Genomic DNA, 19,745 nt, shown 5'->3' on the forward strand with positions numbered 1-19,745 from the left:
TGCCAGAAGTGGCCTATCTAGGAGGACCGTGTCTATGCGTGTGTATGTGTTATGAACCCTTGAATGGAAGGTGTAGTCCCTATCTCCGGGGTGTAGTGTCCTCCACGCATCGTACAAGTCATAACGTTTTTTTCAGCTTAGTGAAAAGTTTGCTGGTAGCGACCATCCTTTTTTTACTGTTACCCTTGAGGGTGGCTGTCGTATCTAGGGTGGGTGATTGGATGCAGTTAAAGTCCCCGCATAATATTACCCCGCCCTGCTTAACCTTGTCCATTTTGTTAAGCAACATTTGTAGGAACTGCCCCTGTTTTTCATTAGGGAAGTATGTGGCTACCAGCGTAAGTTGGACGCTGTCAAACTGGCCCACTAGTATGACATATCTGCCTTTCGGGTCCATACACTGTTGCTGTATGGTAGTTGATACATCTTTGTGGATAAGGACTGTCACCCCTCTTGATTTTGTGGCAGCTTGGGAGTGGAACTGAGTGGGGTACATCTTCATATATATTGCCGGGGTGTGGTCGTCCCTAAAGTGTGTTTCCTGGATACATGCTATATCAACCCGATGTTTCGTGAGGTCTTTAAGCAGTAGCCTCCGTTTACCAGGGGTGTTTAACCCTTTTACGTTGAACAAGACTAATTTCATAATGGTACAGTGGGTGGTCTCTGAATCTACCCGGGGTCATCTCTGTAGTGGGATTTAGTTTGCTTGCCTTTGGTTCGGTGTGGCTACGAGGCGGTGATTGGTGTCTTTTGATGCTATATGGGACATGGGGGGAGGGGACATCAGAAGGTGAGAAAAACTTAGGGGGTGTAGAACAAACGGTTAGGCAGTACGCCTTAAAGAACTTCTCCATAGGGAGCTGAGATGTGCCGGGGGGGTCCCGGTCACACTTGTTGGGGGGTGGGTGTATGAGTCCGGCCGTAATCCGGTGACTCATTCGTGGCTGCAGCAGCGGGGTCACAGCATTGCAGCGCTAAGGAGGTAAGGTAAGGCTGCAATGTTCAAGTGGTTGACCAGTCTCTTGTTACCCTGGGGGTTTTGTTATGGTGTTGTTTCGTCTCGTCCAGGACTTGTATACCCCAGTCCTTGAGCTTAGTGAGCCCCATTTCTGTGTTAAGTATCATGTGCATTTTCCCTTCACGGTGGATCAGTAGTTTGGCCGGGTACCCCCATCTGTAGGCGATGTTCTTCTCTCGCAGGGTGGCGGTGATCTGGGCCAGGCTTTTCCTGTACTGTAATGTTTCTGCTGATAAGTCGGCAAAAATTTTGATGTGTCCATACGGGTCCGGCATGTCTGCTGTTCTGCTCGCTCTCACGATCTGCTCCTTCACGTGGAAAAAGTTTATGCGTGCGATGACATCCCTTTCTGTGGAAGGCGGCAGGTGTTCTGGTCGTCTGAGGCGGTGCGCCCTATCCACCACCATCTGGTCTGGGTGTATTGCTGGGGCGAGCGCTTGGAACATATCCTGGAGGTAGTCTCCAAGGCCTGCCTGCAGCACTGTTTCAGGGATGCCTCTTATCCGGATGTTGATTCTCCGGGAGCGGTCTTCCAGGTCCAACACTTTTGCTTTAAGGTTATGCAGGTGTGTTTCGTATTCTTGCACTTTTTCAGCTAGGTAATTGTGAGCATCTGTGCAGTCATCCAGTTTCTGCTCTATTTGGGCTGTGCGCTGGCCTATGTCTGCAACATCTTTCCTTAACTCTGCTGCCACGCTTTGTAGTTTCTTTTTCATAGTAGCCTGGAAGTTGTCAGCTAGATCGGCCAGCATGAGCCTCATTGAGGTTGTGGTGAGGGGCTGCTCCTCTGTTAGGGAGGTGATGGATGTCGCAGGCGAGATGGATCCCTCGCGGGAGCGATCCGCACCGCCATCTTGGATGGGGCCGTCGGCTTCCCGCGTTTTTTTGCGGCAGATCTTGCCAGAAAGAAGGTTGCTCGTTTTGCTTTGTCAGCTTTCTGTCTCTGTCTTGGGTCCAGGGTGGGTGAAGGACGGCGAGACCCCGGTGCAGCTGCATCGCTGGATTGGTGGGGTCTGCCGTGCTTATGGTGTCTGGTGGAGTGCTTGGAGTCCTCAGCAAGCACTAGGAGCATCGATTGGCGGTGGTCCTTCACACCCACTCACTACTCAGGCCTTAAAGGAGGAGCCTCCACATTAAACCCGGACATGTTACTACTGAACCAACACGCTTTACTTACCTTAATCCAATCAGAATCCTCCTCCTCCTTTTTAAACCTGGTGCTGTATACCGACCGGTTTCCATCTGACGAGCCAGGTCGGGCAAAACGCACGCATCAGGGGTCCATGTGATGCTGTCTCTGACCATTCTAGACAGCACCATGCTGGAACTATAATGTTCTACCACTAGATTTCTGGCATCTAACTTATTTTGGAACTAGGTATCTTGGACAGTATAGCTGCTATGGGAAGAGCTTGAGGTGCCCACAAAGGCACGGGGGGAGGTAGTATTCAGCATCGTATTGCAGAGGTTCTCCTAGCTACAGGGGCTATTAGCTAACGGGTTATGCAGTCTCCTCTACCGATCAATAAAAAGGGTCTATATCGACAATCCTCCATTCAGCTAATTTTAGCATTTAGCTCCGTGCTACTACTTTCCTCCCCCTTATCTCGGGCACCACCCAAGCCTTTGATACTACCGTACAGCCAGCCACCCGTCGCTATCTAGTGCTACTATCTCAGTTCAACAGGTCTAGCAGTCCCAATTTAGAAAATTGTTGGGGTATACGGTATTCATATGCTACCACAATCATTTTATACCACATTCTCAGTAGTGCCATATAAGGTTTTACAGCATTGCAGTTATTATTACTGATACAACAAGTTAGCAGGAACATTTGAATTACAACCGTGTGCATTATTGCACTACAGATTGCACATACTGTGTCTATTTATAGCTTGGAGGGTGTAATTGTTCTCTTGGGCATTACATACTTTATCTTTATTTTTGCTGCTACCATTTTAGCCATAGCTTGATGATTTCCAATCCGAATCCAGCATTACCAAATTTCTATAACAGACTATAGTCTTTAGGATCGGGTACATGGGATTCAAATGCTTGTTAGCCATTCCAGACCATACCTATAGGAATTCCACATGTAACCTCACAGCACTGCAGGCATCATTACTGACTTTCTAGTGAGGATTAGCTATTTAGCTATTACCCTATCAATCCACACTCTCATATTGTTCCTGTTTATAGTAAGCATTTCCTATCTTGATGGCGTGGATGGCGCTTTAGCCTTCCAGTCTATATATATTGTCATACCTCTCTTACTATTTAGCGCGCAGACGTGCGCTTATCTGCACATTTGGATAACGATATTGAGTACGTTAGACTCCATTTGACATATCGACTTACTAGTTATTGATTTATCATATATTTGTTTTACGCTGTCACATACATACATACGCTGTCACATACATACATATTTACACAGATACAGATACACAGACATACATATTTACATAGCCATACATACATATTGACCCACAGATACACACATAGATAAACACTAACACATACATAGATACACAATGACACATACAGACATACACAGATAGACACATACACACTCATACACTGACATATGCTTACACAGACATATTGACACTCAGAAGCACTGACGCATATACACACTCAGATACGCACATATGCACATACAAATACTGACACAACTAGATAAACACACTGACACACACACACATAAACACACTAACATATACTTACACTAAAACACACCCACCCATATAAACACACACATACACACACAAATACACATGTAAATACACTGACAAACACACCCACATACATACACACATATAAACAAACACACATACACACATATAAACACACTGACACACACACACATTCACAGTGGCGGCTCTCTAATTAGGCGATTTACGCGTCCGCCTAAGGCCTCGAGCTGGCTGGGGCCTCCTGGCCACCTAAATCACCTTGGTGCAGAGTAACTTGTCGTTTCCGTGACAGAGGCCCCGACATCGGGTGGCGTCCCGGCGGCTTGCTCTGTGTGCCGCCGGGTGCGAGGCCCCTCTAATCTGCCCAGAGAGCCGGTGCCTCCAGTCTGCAGCTCTGCCAGGTGTGAGCTGCAGACTAAAGTGTCTCACGATCCCCAGCCAATCAGGACATTGCCACGGTTTACCAGGGCAATGCTCTGGCTTCTGGAGATCGTGATACTCTATTACGTGGTCTGCAGCTCACACCCAGCAGAGCTGCAGACCAGATAGGGAGCCCACCAGACCACCAGGGAGAGTGACAGACCACCAGGGAGCCAGGACACTGGACCACCAGGGAAAAAAAGGTATTTCTCTCCCCCACACTGCCATCTGACACACTCTGCCACCTGTCACCCACCAACTCTGCCACCTGTCATCCCCCCTAACTTTGCCACCTGTCACCTCCCTAACTCTGCCACCTGTCAGCCTTTCCCACACTCTACCCCATCACCTCCTCCCACACTCTACCCCATCACCTCCTCCCACACTCTGTTACCTGTCACCCCCTCACTCTACCCCATGTCACTCCTTCCCACACTCTGCCTACTGTCACCTCCCTAACTCTGCCACATGTCACCCCCGTAACACTGCCCCCTGTCATCCCCTCCTACACTCTGCCACCCCCTCTCACACTCTGCCACCGGCCCCCTTCTAACTCTGCCCCTGTCATTCCTCCCACACTCTTCCAACAGTCATATTCTCCTTCCCCCACTCTACCTGCTGTCATCTCCTCCTTCCCTCACTCTGCCAGCTGTAACCCCTACACTCTGCTCCCTGTCACCCCCTCACACCTCAACTCAAGTGCTTTCCCTTTGAGGCCGCTGTTCGTATAACCAAATGCACATGTTCATCCAACTTCCCGAACAGTTAGGAGAACGGCATTCGGGGGGCAGAAACTACCGAACAGGGGGAGCATTCATATACTTACTGCCAGGGGATGGATTCATCAGTGTTCGTGCGAGAACCCCCAAAAGATCACCTGTCCTTGCTTTGTTTTCTTTGGGCATCACCTTGTGACCGACCGCTCAAAACTTCATTCAAAGTTCCCAAATTACCGAAGGGATTTGAGTGATATTTTGGCAAAGTGTACCGTCAGATCCAAGCTATTCAGTGATATGACTTTGGTGGGATTCTGAAGTTATCCAAATAAATTTTGGGGATGTTTTAAAATATTGTAGATTTTTCTGTACCTGAGAGATAATTCAGTTATAACTTTTTCTCACGCAATTATCTCTCCGGCACAGAGGATCTTGGGAAGAATCCTTAAACCATGTCACACTTGCCCTCCACCATTCTGTCACCCCCCAACCCTGTCTCATTCACCCCCTCACTCTGTCACACTCATCGTGCCACAGTACCCCTTTCTTACCCTGTCACGATCACCCCTGAAGACAATCATTATACATACAAAATCATAAAACATAACTTTACCAGAACTACCCCACACATATACACATGCTCACAGAAACATACATTCACATACAAGGATACTCACTGTCAAACACATATACAGGTAAACAATGCCAGACACACTGAGAAATACACACAGCCAGATAAAAAACCCATTGTGACTGTATGTCTGCATTAGGCAATATTTGTGTCTCTGTGCATCAGTGTGTTTGTGTGTGTTTGTGTGTGTTTGCATGTATCAGTGTGTATGTGTATTAGTGTGTACATGTGTGCATGTATTAGTGTGTGTCTGTCTGAAATGTGAGAGTAGTATAGTATGGGCAATGCAAAGGTAAAGTTGCAAGCAACATTTATATTAAATGCATACTGTGAGAGAAAATGTGGAATGGTTGTTGAGGGAATATATATTAGGCCTGATTTACTAAACAAAAAAATGTACCGACATGGTAGATCGGGCATCAGCTAAGCACAGGCCCGCGACTACTAACAAGGCCTCGGACCTACCAAGCCACAGGCCCCTGGAGCATAAACCAACTTAAGAACTCTAGACCAACCAGGGTGACAAGCTACTACTATAATACTCGTAGAATATAATTTCTTGCTAACGTGTCTATACCTCGATCCTTTAAGTATAATATATTGTTTAACATGTATATAAGCATGCCTTCACTCACTTAACTCACTCGTGTACCCATACTCAGATAGACATGTAATCTTGTATAGGATAAAAGTCAATCTCTATACAGCAGAGAATGGTTTGTCTAGCATACACAGTAGGGTCTATGGTCCTACCACAAGATGAATATAGCCTGTGAACCCTCAGATTTACCTAATCCATAGAGCAGTAGGTGTCCTAACTCTTAGATCCAAGCGTGCAACAATCTGAACACGTACACTAGCAATTTGTATAACCACTCTGTTATTTTTCTCAAAAATGTGCCGTACATTCATGCCATGACATTGTTTGACATTGTACGCCTGTACTCGCTGTTGTGGCTCTACAGGACTTTATGTTATGTAATATTAAGCACACAAAAATAAAGAATTACAAAAAAAAAATAAAAAAAAATAAACCCAGTCTGAAGCGCTTCCAATTTTGCAACAAACTAGGAAATTATCCCTTCTTGACCCCAAAATAGCAGTCAGATGTCTCCTTGGATTAAACAGCTATTACCCCACTAATTAGAAATTATATCCCTGTATGTTATGTTTTTGCAAGTAGTTATCCAATTGCAGTTTAAACATCTGTATGGACCACATCTTTAGGCAGAGAATTCCATATCCTTATTGCTCTTACTGTAAAAAAAACCCCTTTTCTTTGCCTTAGATGAAATCTAATTTCTTCCAGACTAAATGTGTGACCTTGTGTCCTATGTATAGCCCTGTTTATGAATAGATTTTCAGATAATGGTTTGTACTGGCCCCGAATATATTTGTATAATGTTATCATATCCCCTCTGAGGCGTGTTTTTTCCAAACTAAAGAGATTTAAATTTTTTCAATAACATTGGCCGGCTTAAAAAATGGGACAGGAATGCATGATTTCCAGCTGTGAAAATTACAAGTTGGAAAACTGGAATGCACACCCTCCAAATAAGGTCTTCTAGCCCCCAGAGAACCCGACACACCTATACATGGGTGGTATCACTGTACTCAGGAGATGTTGATGAACACATATTGGGGTGTTCTTTGGCAGTAACCCTTAAAGTTCTCAGTACATGTATTCTTAAATTGCTATGTGTGTCAAATAAATCACCATTTTTTTTACTTTTTATTTGTCATAAATTGGTGGTAAAATGGTTGCAGGAAAAGAGTAAAAAATACCCCAGGTTTAATACCTTAGGTTGTCTTCTTTTAAAAAAATATATACATGTTAAGGGTTATTCAGGGATTCCTGACAGATATCAGTGCTACAATGTAACTTGCGTTCATTTTGAAAAAAAATATTTTGGAAATTGCATAGTGTTACTTGTACTTAGAGCCCTATAACTTTCCAAAAAAAGCTAAGAACATGTTAACATTGGGTATTTCTAAACTCTAAATTTAGGAACTATTTAGCATGGGTGTTTTTTTTGGCGGTTGTAGATGCAGATTTTGGGGGTCAAAGTTAGAAAAAGTGTGTTTTTAAAATTGTTTCATCATATTTTATAATTATTTTGAAAATAATGGGATCTTTAGACAGACCATTTAATGGCGAGAAGAATATGTGTGGGTACAGTAAATAAGTAAGAGGAAAATTACAGTTAAACACAAACACCACAGAAATGTAAAAACAGCCCTGATCCCAAATGGTAAGAAAATTGAAAAGCGGTGTGGTCATTAAGGGGTTAAAGGGTCTACAGAGAACACTATGTGTCTATTTTTATGTCCCTTTTAAATTCAAAGACATCTTGCAACACAAGAGACCGATATATATGGTCAGCTATTATTCACTTCTAAGAAGATTTTGTACCTATATTTAACTCTTTGCCAATGTAGTGTCAGGATTACTAGTTGATCCAGCACGCAGAACTGAATCACACCTAGGACTAATAGCAACATCTTACCGGGCCTTAGAATAGCCAGACTTAACGCACCAAAGAATAGTCAGAATACTTGCCGAGGTCGGGGACACAGAATGACACACAACGATGAGGGAAAGCCAAAAGTCAAGGATACTAGAATACAGGGAAGTCAAAACGAAGCCAAAGTCAAAACCAGGAAATAAACACTCAGGAACACACTCTCGGACAGCCACTAAGGGAAACCATGACAGGGCACTAAGCAGAAGGAATATGTGAGTTTAAATAGCCCTCTTGTGAATCCGATTGGCCGTAACCGGCCTTTGACCCCAGAACGTGCGGGTGCGTTCTTTGCGTGATGTCACACGCACGTCGACGTTGGTAGCTGATACATACTTGTTACATTTTTTGCTCTATTGACTCTTATTGACTTTGATCAACACCACAGACTGTTATTGATATTTCTTGATACTTATATCTGTTGATATTTTTATCTGCTTTGATTTCATTAATAATTTTTTATTATTATTTTTTTTCATATTCAACATTTAGTTGATTTAGTTGATTGTGGACCCCCCTTTTTTGGGGGCAGCCTTTTTCCTGTCCATTTCCACACCATCATTTTTTATTTTTACTTTTTCTATGTCATTTGTTTCCCACTCCACTTCTCCTGGTACACTTTATCCTTGAGGTCTATAACTATTACCCTGCTCAAAGAAACACTATAGGGTCAGGAACACAAACATGTATTCCTGACCCTATAGTGCTAAACCCACCATTTAGGTGGTTTGTCACCCCCCCCCCTTAGGCCCCTTAAAAGGAATTAAAACTCACCTTATTTCCACCGCTGCTAGCTCCGCCCCCGGTGACATCATCAGAATTGCCGATATTTAGGGGAAAGCATTGGATTGGATAAAATCGGCAATTGCTGTTTTGGCCAATCAGCACCTCCTCATAGAGGAGCAGCACTGAGCCTGGAAGCACCTCCAGTGGCCATCTGAGCAGTGGCCACTTGGAGGTGTCCCTAGGGGCAATGTAAACACTACCTTTCCTCTGAAAAGGCAGTGTTTGCATAAAAATGCTTGCAAATAATGATTATACTCACCAAAACAACTACATTAAGCTGTAGTTGTTCTGGGGACTATAGTCTTTAATCTTCATGAAAGTTTCCCCGCCACTTCTCTTTCACCCTCTTAAAAGACGTGATCAATTTGGAATACTTATGTACCAAGGGTTCATCATTTTCCCACAAAGGGTTAATCCATGCAAGTGCCTTATCGGTCAGAAGGTTCATGATAAATGCAATCTTAGCCCTGTCTGAAGAAAACATTCTGGGTGACAACTCAAAATGAACCCCTACCTGATTAAGAAAACCCCTGCAACGTGCTGGGTCACCCCAATATCTAGGAAGAGGTGTGAGATGTATAGAAGGGCCAGGTCCTGCTGCTTGAGCAGATTTGGGAGGAGTCTGGTTACTAGTGGAACCAGTTTGTAGTTCCTGCTGGAAACATGCTATCCTAGTCAGTATGGTTTGCAACGCTTATGCAAATTTGCCCATCCTATGGTCCATTTATTCGATACGTGCTTCATTATTGGCTTACTGCTGTCCTAACCCTGTAGAGTCCATGGCCATGTCGTAATGTCAGGATTAGGGTACCCCCTACACACAGGGAGAAGGATATAAGCTAAAATAGAAGAAAGAACAGGATACCTATACCGGATCTTAGAGTGGTTGTACTTAACGTATGTCTGAAAAGGCAAGACATCGTAGTAATAAAGGATGCCTAGGTCAAGGAATACAGAGGTACACAAGAATGAGAAAACAAGCCAAGGTTAAAGGGATACAGAGTGTCAGAATAGTTAAAATACGAAAACAGGTCCGCAACAGGAAAAGCAGAATAATAATAAACACACTCTCAGGCTAACAAGAACCACGACAGGGCAATGATCCCCAGGAAGGGGTACCCCTATGTTTAGGGGTACATCCAGAAACTCAGGGAATGTGTGTCCTGTATAATGGGATTATGTGTCACACTAAGGGGCAACTCGTGGATGATTGGCTACTGTGATAATTATTGCAAACCCCTCCCTTGCATGGGAGAATGCTTTATAAGGAAGTTGTGTGAATTAAAAGCCAGTTCTGCTCCTGATGCTGTGTGTCGTCCAGTCATTGGGATTGATGTTGGGATATTGTTGGATTGTTTTACCTGCTGGAATTATTGCTGTATGGATTTATAATACTTGTTCCTGAGCCTTACTGTGCCCATTTGCCCAGTGCCACCACTCATATCTGGTGTGACTATAGCGTGCCTTGAAAAACATAAAAAGGGTTTCACTCTATAGCGTGCATTTAAAACCCAAAAACTGTTTTCACAGTAATAGATTGAAGAGCAGTTAGTTGCCTGCCAGCTTCTGTGTCAGGCTCAGTGGATACTGTGCCCATTTACCCAGTGCCACCACTCACTCACTGCTGGTGTCACAATAGCTTAAGCTTGCATTTAAAACCAAAAAAAGTTTTTCACTGTAATAGATTGAAGAAGAGCAGTTAGTTGCCTGCCAGCTTCTGTGTCAGGCTCAGTGGATACTGTGCCCATTTGCCCAGTGCCACCACTCATATCTGGTGTGACTATAGCGTGCCTTTAAAAACAATAAAAGGGTTTCACTGTAAGCTAATAGCAGTTAGTTGTCTGCAAGCGTCTGGGTGTCAAGGCCTTCAGCGTGTGCTCTGCCATCCTCAACAAGTGTAATTTGCCACTCATATCTGGTGTCTCTATAGCGTGCATTTAAAACCCAAAAACTTTTTTCACTGTAATAAATTGAAGAGCAGTTAGTTGCCTGCCAGCTTCTGTGTCAGGCTCAGTGGATACTGTGCCCATTTGCCCAGTGCCACCACTCATATCTGCTGTGACTATAGCGTGCCTTTAAAAACAAAAAAAGGGTTTCACTGTAAGCTAATAGCAGTTAGTTGTCTGCAAGCGTCTGGGTGACAAGGCCTTCAGCGTGTGCTCTGCCAACCTCCGCAAGTGTAATTTGCCACTCATATCTGGTGTCTCTATAGCGTGCATTTAAAACCCAAACACTGTTTTCACTGTAAAAGATTGAAGAGCAGTTAGTTGCCTGTTAGTTGCCTGCCACGTTACTGGACGCTCATGCGCAATGCCTGTAGGCTCATGCATCCTTTTGAGGAGGTGACAAACCTAGTCAGTCGCACCGAAGGCACCATCAGCGACATCATACCATTTGTTTTCTTCCTGGAGCGTGCCCTGCGAAGAGTGCTGGATCAGGCCGTAGATGAGCGTGAAGAGGAAGAGGAAGAGTTGTGGTCACCATCACCACCAGAGACAGCCTTATCAGCAACGCTTGCTGGACCTGCGGCAACGCTGGAAGAGGATTGTGAGGAAGAGGAGTCAGAGGAGGAATGTGGCTTTGAGGAGGAGGAGGAAGACCAACCACAACAGGCATCCCAGGGTGCTCATTGTCACCTATCTGGTACCCGTGGTGTTGTACGTGGCTGGGGGGAAGAACATACCTTCATTGACATCAGTGAGGAGGAGGAACGGGAAATGAGTAGCTCGGCATCCAACCTTGTGCAAATGGGGTCTTTCATGCTGTCGTGCCTGTTGAGGGACCCTCGTATAAAAAGGCTGAAGGAGAACGACCTGTACTGGGTGTCCACGCTACTAGACCCCCAGTATAAGCAGAAAGTGGCAGAAATGTTACCGAATAACAAGTCGGAAAGGATGCAGCATTTGCAAAATAAATTAAAAAGTATGCTTTACACAGCGTATAAGGGTGATGTCACAGCACAACGGGAATCTAACAGGGGGAGAGGTGGAAGTCATCCTCCTCCTCCCACGATGGCAAGGACAGGACGCTTTAAAGACGTGTTGTTGATGGAGGTCATGCGGACCTTTTTAAGTCCTACGCATCGCCACAGCCCTTCGGGATCCACCCTCAGAGAACAACTCGACCGACAGGTAGCAGACTACCTCGCCTTAACTGCAGATATCGACACTCTGAGGAGCGATGAACCCCTTGACTACTTAGTGTGCAGGCTTGACCTGTGGCCTGAGCTATCCCAATTTGTGATAGAACTTCTGGCCTGCACCGCTTCAAGTGTCCTGTCAGAAAGGACCTTCAGTGCAGCAGGAGGTATTGTCACTGAGAAGAGAAGTCACCTAGGTCAAAAAAGTCTAGATTACCTCACCTTTACTAAGATGAATGAGGGATGGATCCCGAAGGGACTGACACTGGGCGATACATTCGATTAAAAAAGACCTGATGAGATGAGCTGCCTTGGGCTAAAAATGTATTTTAGCTCTGAATGCCGGTTGACTAGTGTAACGGATCGACTGGCACCCCGACTTGGTACCTCCGTTAATGGATGCTCCTAGCGTTTCCTGAGGACTCCAAGCACTCTGGCAGACACCACAATCACCGAATCTGAGAAGCATATGAATGCTCTCAAGCCTCTGAATGCTGTAGACCGTTGAATAGGAACCATACGAATAGGCTTACACTCCTAGCAGTCAACTGGAACAGCATGCAATAAATCCTCCCCCAATAATGAGACGATACTTCACTTTGAGGGTAAAACAGGAACTCTGGACTGGCTCATCCAGCCTGGCTTTTATTTCCAACTCACACATACAGGCCACACCCAGGGGGAGGCATAAAAGAACCAATGACATAGATGTTACCTCCCACACATCCCCTCCCCTTAGTGTGACACATAATCCCATTATTCATACAGTTTAAAATATACTTTTTACACAATATTTATAACTTCAAAACCATACATCACATTCACACAAAATTACATATCCACAATCAATCCATTCAGGGGAACAACATATTCAAAAATGGCATGGATCAGACCAGGGGTTCAAAAGTTACTAAAAGTATCTTTTAAAACCCCTAGCTTTCCAGGGCCTTCTCTGTGCTGGAGAAGTAATCAAATTATCTCCCAGCACAGAGACAGACTCCATTAAGCACATGGGGACACAAAGACAGTAAAACACTTTAAAATACATAAATTCACCTTTTACACATAACACACAGACATTTCACCTATCCCCAGATAGCTGGGATCTGCGCGCACAAAACTACCGAATAGCGCGCAGATCCTACTCACACAGTACAATTGTGGTATATAACATGGTATAGCTATCTGGGGTATCACATTCCCATAAAGTCTGGTCCATAGTCCAAAGGCAAGAGGCGGGCAATCGGCCCCCTCCAAGGACACGTGGCGAGGTCGGTTTCGCCACAATCCCAAAAAGTCCCAATATGTCCATCGATGATTTTAAAAGGGCCAGTTGCAGCAATATAAAGTACAATATGCCCCAAATAACCCAGGGGCCATAGTCAGCAGGTAGGAGGCTAGCAAACAGGCTTCTCCAGGGCCCAGTGGCGAGGTTGGTTTCGCCACATTTCTCCCCTTTTCCAAACAGACTAACAGGGTACCTGACCTCTTGCCGGTCAGTGCCCTTGTTAGTCCAGCAGCCCACCCACAAGACAGAAACAGCAGTACAGCCCACCGGCAATAAATGGTTACTACACCTGGGTAAGGGAGAATCTTGTCCAGGTGCCTTACCACGGCTGTGTGGGGGACTGGTAGGCTGCCTTGGTGGGTTGCTGAGGGGGCAGAGACCAGCGGTACTCTGTCCTGGTGCCAGCACTACCACGGGAGAAGTCTGGTTGGAGCCTGGTTGCTGGAGACCGACTGTCTCCTCTTTAGCTGCACAGCTCTGCTGCTGGATACCGACTGTCTCCCCTTTGGATACATAGCTCCGCTGTTGGAGGGGGAGACCGACTGTCTCCCCTTTGGCTAAGCAGCCTTGTTGCTGGGGGACAGGACTGACTGTCCTTACCCCCTGTGCTGTAGGTGCAGAGACCACAGTCCCATCTGCACAGTTGTGGGGCTTACAGTCTCCCCCTGGTACATTAAGCTGCCGCTGGGGAGAGGTGGTAACCAGCTCCTCTCCCATTAGAACACTCTGCCGCTGGGGAGAGGTGGTAACAATCTCCTCTCCCATGCATACTTTCAGTCTTTGTGGAGGGAGACCGACTGTCTCTCCTCCCAATGCAGTGTCCTGCTGCTGGGGAAAGGAGACTGGGCTCTCTATTCCCTGCTGGACACTCTGCCGCTGGGGAAAGGAGACTGGGCTCCCAATTCCCAACAAATCACACTGCCGCTGGGGAGGGAGGACGGCCCCTTCAGCTCCCTGTAACTTGGGCGCAGAGACCACGGTCCCATCTGCGCTGGTGTGGGGCTTACTGTCTCCCCTTGGTGCGCTAAGCTGCCGCTGGGGAGAGGGGGTAACAAACTCCTCTCCCTTACACACCTTCAGCCGCTGGGGAGAGGGGATAACAGGCTCCTCTCCCTGCACTGTAGACTGCCGCTGGGGAGCAAGAACGGCACCTTCAGCTCCCTGTAACGCACACTGCCGCTGGGGATCTGGGCCGACTGCCCAGCATCCCTGTAGGGCCGGTAGAGAGACCGCAGTCCCATCTCCACCTGCCATCTGTGGGTCTTCCCAGGACCAATCCGTGAGGCCCCTCAACATTTGTGAGTAAGGGCCACCTGCTTCCCCACCTGGCAACTCTGGCTGCTGCTGGGGATCTGGGCCGGCTGCCCAGCATCCCGGTGGGCCTAGTGGAGAGACCTTGGTCCCATCTCTACCTGCCTGTTGTGGTTCCTCACAGGACCAGTCTATGAGGACCCCCACTTCGGGTTCCTCCCGCCGCCTCAGGGAAAGACGGCTAACCTCCTCGGATGCAGCCTCTACTCGGCTGCTGTAACGCTCCTGCTGCTGAGCATACTTCCTCTCTTTTGCCAACCGGAATTCTCGGTCCAGCCTTGTGTTTCGCTCAGCCATGACCTGGTTCCAGATCACCCGGCGTGTCTCCATGGGTATATCATCCCCATACTCGGCCACTCGCTGCCTCACCTCGGCCAGCCAATCATCTCCAGAGCCAGAACCTTCCATACTTGTCTGCTCCCAGGGGCGCTGCACGACTGCTAGCGTTGCCCTCAATTTGTAAATCCAAACAGTGTCTCTGAGCTGCTTTACCTCGCACTAGGACGCCATCCCACCGCTTGCCACCAATGTAACGGATCGACTGGCACCCCGACTTGGTACCTCCGTTAATGGATGCTCCTAGCGTTTCCTGAGGACTCCAAGCACTCTGGCAGACACCACAATCACCGAATCTGAGAAGCATATGAATGCTCTCAAGCCTCTGAATGCTGTAGACCGTTGAATAGGAACCATACGAATAGGCTTACACTCCTAGCAGTCAACTGGAACAGCATGCAATAAATCCTCCCCCAATAATGAGATGACACTTCACTTTGAGGGTAAAACAGGAACTCTGGACTGGCTCATCCAGCCTGGCTTTTATTTCCAACTCACACATACAGGCCACACCCAGGGGGAGGCATAAAAGAACCAATGACATAGATGTTACCTCCCACACATCCCCTCCCCTTAGTGTGACACATAATCCCATTATTCATACAGTTTAAAATATACTTTTTACACAATATTTATAACTTCAAAACCATACATCACATTCACACAAAATTACATATCCACAATCAATCCATTCAGGGGAACAACATATTCAAAAATGGCATGGATCAGACCAGGGGTTCAAAAGTTACTAAAAGTATCTTTTAAAACCCCTAGCTTTCCAGGGCCTTCTCTGTGCTGGAGAAGTAATCAAATTATCTCCCAGCACAGAGACAGACTCCATTAAGCACATGGGGACACAAAGACAGTAAAACACTTTAAAATACATAAATTCACCTTTTACACATAACACACAGACATTTCACCTATCCCCAGATAGCTGGGATCTGCGCGCACAAAACTACCGAATAGCGCGCAGATCCTACTCACACAGTACAATTGCCATGGAGCTAAAGTCTTTCCCATAGTCTTTCATTATGAATAGGCTCCATGGTATAGCTATCTGGGGTATCACATTCCCATAAAGTCTGGTCCATAGTCCAAAGGCAAGAGGCGGGCAATCGGCCTCCTCCAAGGACACGTGGCGAGGTCGGTTTCGCCACAATCCCAAAAAGTCCCAATATGTCCATCGATGATTTTAACCCCTTAAGGACACAAGACGTGTGTGACATGTCATGATTCCCTTTTATTCCAGAAGTTTGGTCCTTAAGGGGTTAAAGGGCCAGTTGCAGCAATATAAAGTACAATATGCCCCAAATAACCCAGGGGCCATAGTCAGCAGGTAGGAGGCTAGCAAACAGCCTTCTCCAGGGCTGGTTTCGCCACAACTAGCGTGACTTATCCGCCACCAACTAGGGTTCAAGCCGCCATATTTTATGGCACTTTCTGCCTGTGAAACAAACATCAATTTTTCTGGCCGCTGCTACAGCAGCGGCTGCAACAATACCAAATTTTTCAGGCATGTGTACATGCCTAATTTTTAGGCCCTCTGGTGCTGCACTGTGGCTTCAAAAATCAAACCAAAAAAAAGGCACATAGTGACCCTATGTAGGGGGAACAGTCCCTATTCTGCTCTGTGTCAGTGTGTATCAGGGATTTGACTATCTTTATTCAGATTCAAAAATTACAATTCCAGGAAAAATGTAACAAACATTTACAAGAACATGTTATGCACATCATAGAAACAACGTGAATGCTGCTCTTTGTCAGTGTGTATCAGGGGCTTTGAGGACGGGGAACAGTCTCTATTCTGCTCTTTGTCAGTGTGTATCAGGGACTTTGAGGACGGGGAACAGTCTCTATTCTGCTCTGTGTCAGTGTGTATCAGGGATTTGACTATCTTTATTCAGATTCCAAAATTACAATTCCAGGAAAAATTTAACAAACATTTACAAGAACATGTTATGCACATCATAGAAACAACGTGAATTCTGCTCTTTGTCAGTGTGTATCAGGGGCTTTGAGGATGCGGAACAGTCTCTATTCTGCTCTTGCATTTCTATTTCTTCTTAGATAACAAAAAAATTCTGAGACGACGTTGGCAGGGCTATTCACTTGTGTGATCTGTCATGAATTGTCATTTGAATGTTAATTTGAACTGTGGGGCACAAGAACTTGAATCTGACAAATTTTATTTTATCAGAGAACTTGTTCGGGATACAGAAAGGAAAAAAGGGAGGGTAAGCGGTTAAGGTACATCGATCTTATTCACATCTTATACATTCAAGAGCAAACTGGTTATTCATTCTCGTGGGAGTTTTTCCGCTGCCCTTGTGCCTTTGGTCTAGTACCATGTCATGGTTGTCTTTCTCTCCTAAACCTGGGTTTGGTCCGGGGTATGGGAAGGGGGAAACCTGGGGACAGGCTATGGTAGGGGAAGAAGAACGGGGGAAATAGACGTCGGAAGCCCCTCATCTCCCTTTGTCTCCTTCTTAGTTAGCACCCTGTGTGCGGTCACCGGGTCTATTCCCTTATCTAACTACTTAACTATGTACAATGTGGGTGTTTGTTCCGTAGATTGTTTAACCTCATCTTGGTATACCTCAATGTTGGCTGTTGTACCATGGTGTTTAAAGTCGTTGTCTCTCTGCGTCAGAGCAGTTAGGTCTTAGGAGTGGTACTATTCATCCTTCGTGTATATATATATATATATATGTGATATGTTATTGTTCTAACACGACCCCCTCCTCCTCCTTCCTCAGATACGCCTCCCATATGTTCCTGGCTTCCATTATGTGGTGTGTGGGGTGTAGCCGCTGGCAGGTTTTTGTTTCATATGCTAGGTCTAGGGAGATCTGTTGGAGAAGGCTAGATCTCTCCGGTGGCTGTTGTTGTTTCCACCCTCTGGCTATTAATAAGTTGGCAGCAATCAAAATATGATATGTTAGGTCGGCATGTGCTTTTGGGAATGGGTCAATCGAGATGAAGAGTAGGGCATTTTCTGGTCTCAGGTTGGTTCTCGTGACCAGTGCCCCTTGTATCACCCCCTCAAATGTTGTAGCCTGTTGAACGAGGTGACCTTGCTCGGATCCCAGGTGTGCAGTTCCTAAAATCGCTGCCATATACACGTCCACTGATAGGAGACGCAACAGGTATTAAACTGCTAAGAATAGTACTAAACACACCACTCCTATCTGGTGGCACATTAGATTGCATGCGCAGTGCCCCAAATTTGAAGTAGGAGGACCGACCAAGCATCTTCTTCCATCTCGCTGTTCCAAAAATCGCTGCCATATACACGTCCACTGAGAGGAGTTTGGTCTGTCACTGTGAAGCGGGCGTAACCCTTACACTACCTGATCGATACAACATCATACAGTAGGTCCCCCCCTCATTATTTTTATGGCCCCCACCCACCGCTCTCGGGTGGGGGGGGAGGACAGTAGGTCCCCCCCATTGTGATTTATGCCCCCCATCCACCGCGCAGGGGTGGGGGCCGGGGGGGAGGACAGTAGGTCCCCCACCTTATCCTTATTTATTGAATATTATATTTTTTTGTGTGCCCACACGAAGCTAGTGAGAGTCCTTTGTAGACGTCGCAAGTACGCATTGGGAAATGGGATCTGTAGCGTTCTAGTCAGGTATTGGAATTTTCGGCAGCAGCCGTTTCCACTTTTTTTTTAAGAATTTGCCAGTAATCTTTTTATGAAGTTGTTCCCCTCCTCTTGACACGATCAATGACCTGAGAGTCTCCGTAAGCAGAGTTGACCTGTTAGTCCCGTTTTCCATTCAAGTTGTGCATGATGTCCAGGCTAGGTTTACAGGGACAAATGTTGTAGCCTGTTGAACGAGGTGACCTTGCTCGGGTCCCAGGTGTGCGGTTCCTAAAATCGCTGCCATATACACGTCCACTGATAGGAGACGCAACAGGTATTAAACTGATAAGAATAATACTAAACACACCACTCCTATCTGGTGGCACATTAGATTGCACGCGCAGTGCCCCAAATTTGAAGTAGGAGGACCGACCTGTTAGTCCCGTTTTCCATTCAAGTTGTGCATGATGTCCAGGCTAGGTTTCCAGGGACAAATGTTGTAGCCTGTTGAACGAGGTGACCTTGCTCGGGTCCCAGGTGTGCGGTTCCTAAAATCGCTGCCATATACACGTCCACTGATAGGAGACGCAACAGGTATTAAACTGATAAGAATAGTACTAAACACACCACTCCTATTTGGTGGCACATTAGATTGCACGCGCAGTGCCCCAAATTTGAAGAAGGAGGACCGACCAAGCATCTTCTTCCATCTCCCTGTTACAAAAATCGCTGCCATATACACGTCCACTGATAGGAGGTGGAAGACCAAACACAGCAGGCGTCCCAGGGGGCATGTTGTCATCTTTCGGGGACCCTTGGTGTTGTATGTGGCTGGGTGGAGGAAGAGACCTTCAATGACATCAGTGAGGACAAGGAACGGGACATGGCTAGCTTGGTATCCAACCTTGTGCAAATGGACTGTTTGCGGTTGTTTGCGGTGCGTTAAACGGGGAGTTTGGTCTGTCACTGTGAAGCGGGCGTAACCCTTACACTACCTGATCGATACAACATCATACAGTAGGTCCCCCCCTCATTATTTTTATGGCCCCCACCCACCGCTCTCGGGTGGGGGCGGGGGGGAGGACAGTAGGTCCCCCCATTGTGATTTATGCCCCCCACCAACCGCGCAGGGGTGGGGGCCAGGGGGGAGGACAGTAGGTCCCCCACCTTATCCTTATTTACTGAATATTCCCCTGTATAACAATGTTTGGCATTTAGTGAATATTCCCCATTCTGCTCTGTGTCAGTGTGTATCAGGGTCTCTAAGGACAGGTGTCAATCCAGAT

Source organism: Pelobates fuscus, chromosome 12, assembly GCF_036172605.1.
Source record: "Pelobates fuscus isolate aPelFus1 chromosome 12, aPelFus1.pri, whole genome shotgun sequence".
NCBI lineage: Eukaryota > Metazoa > Chordata > Amphibia > Anura > Pelobatidae > Pelobates > Pelobates fuscus.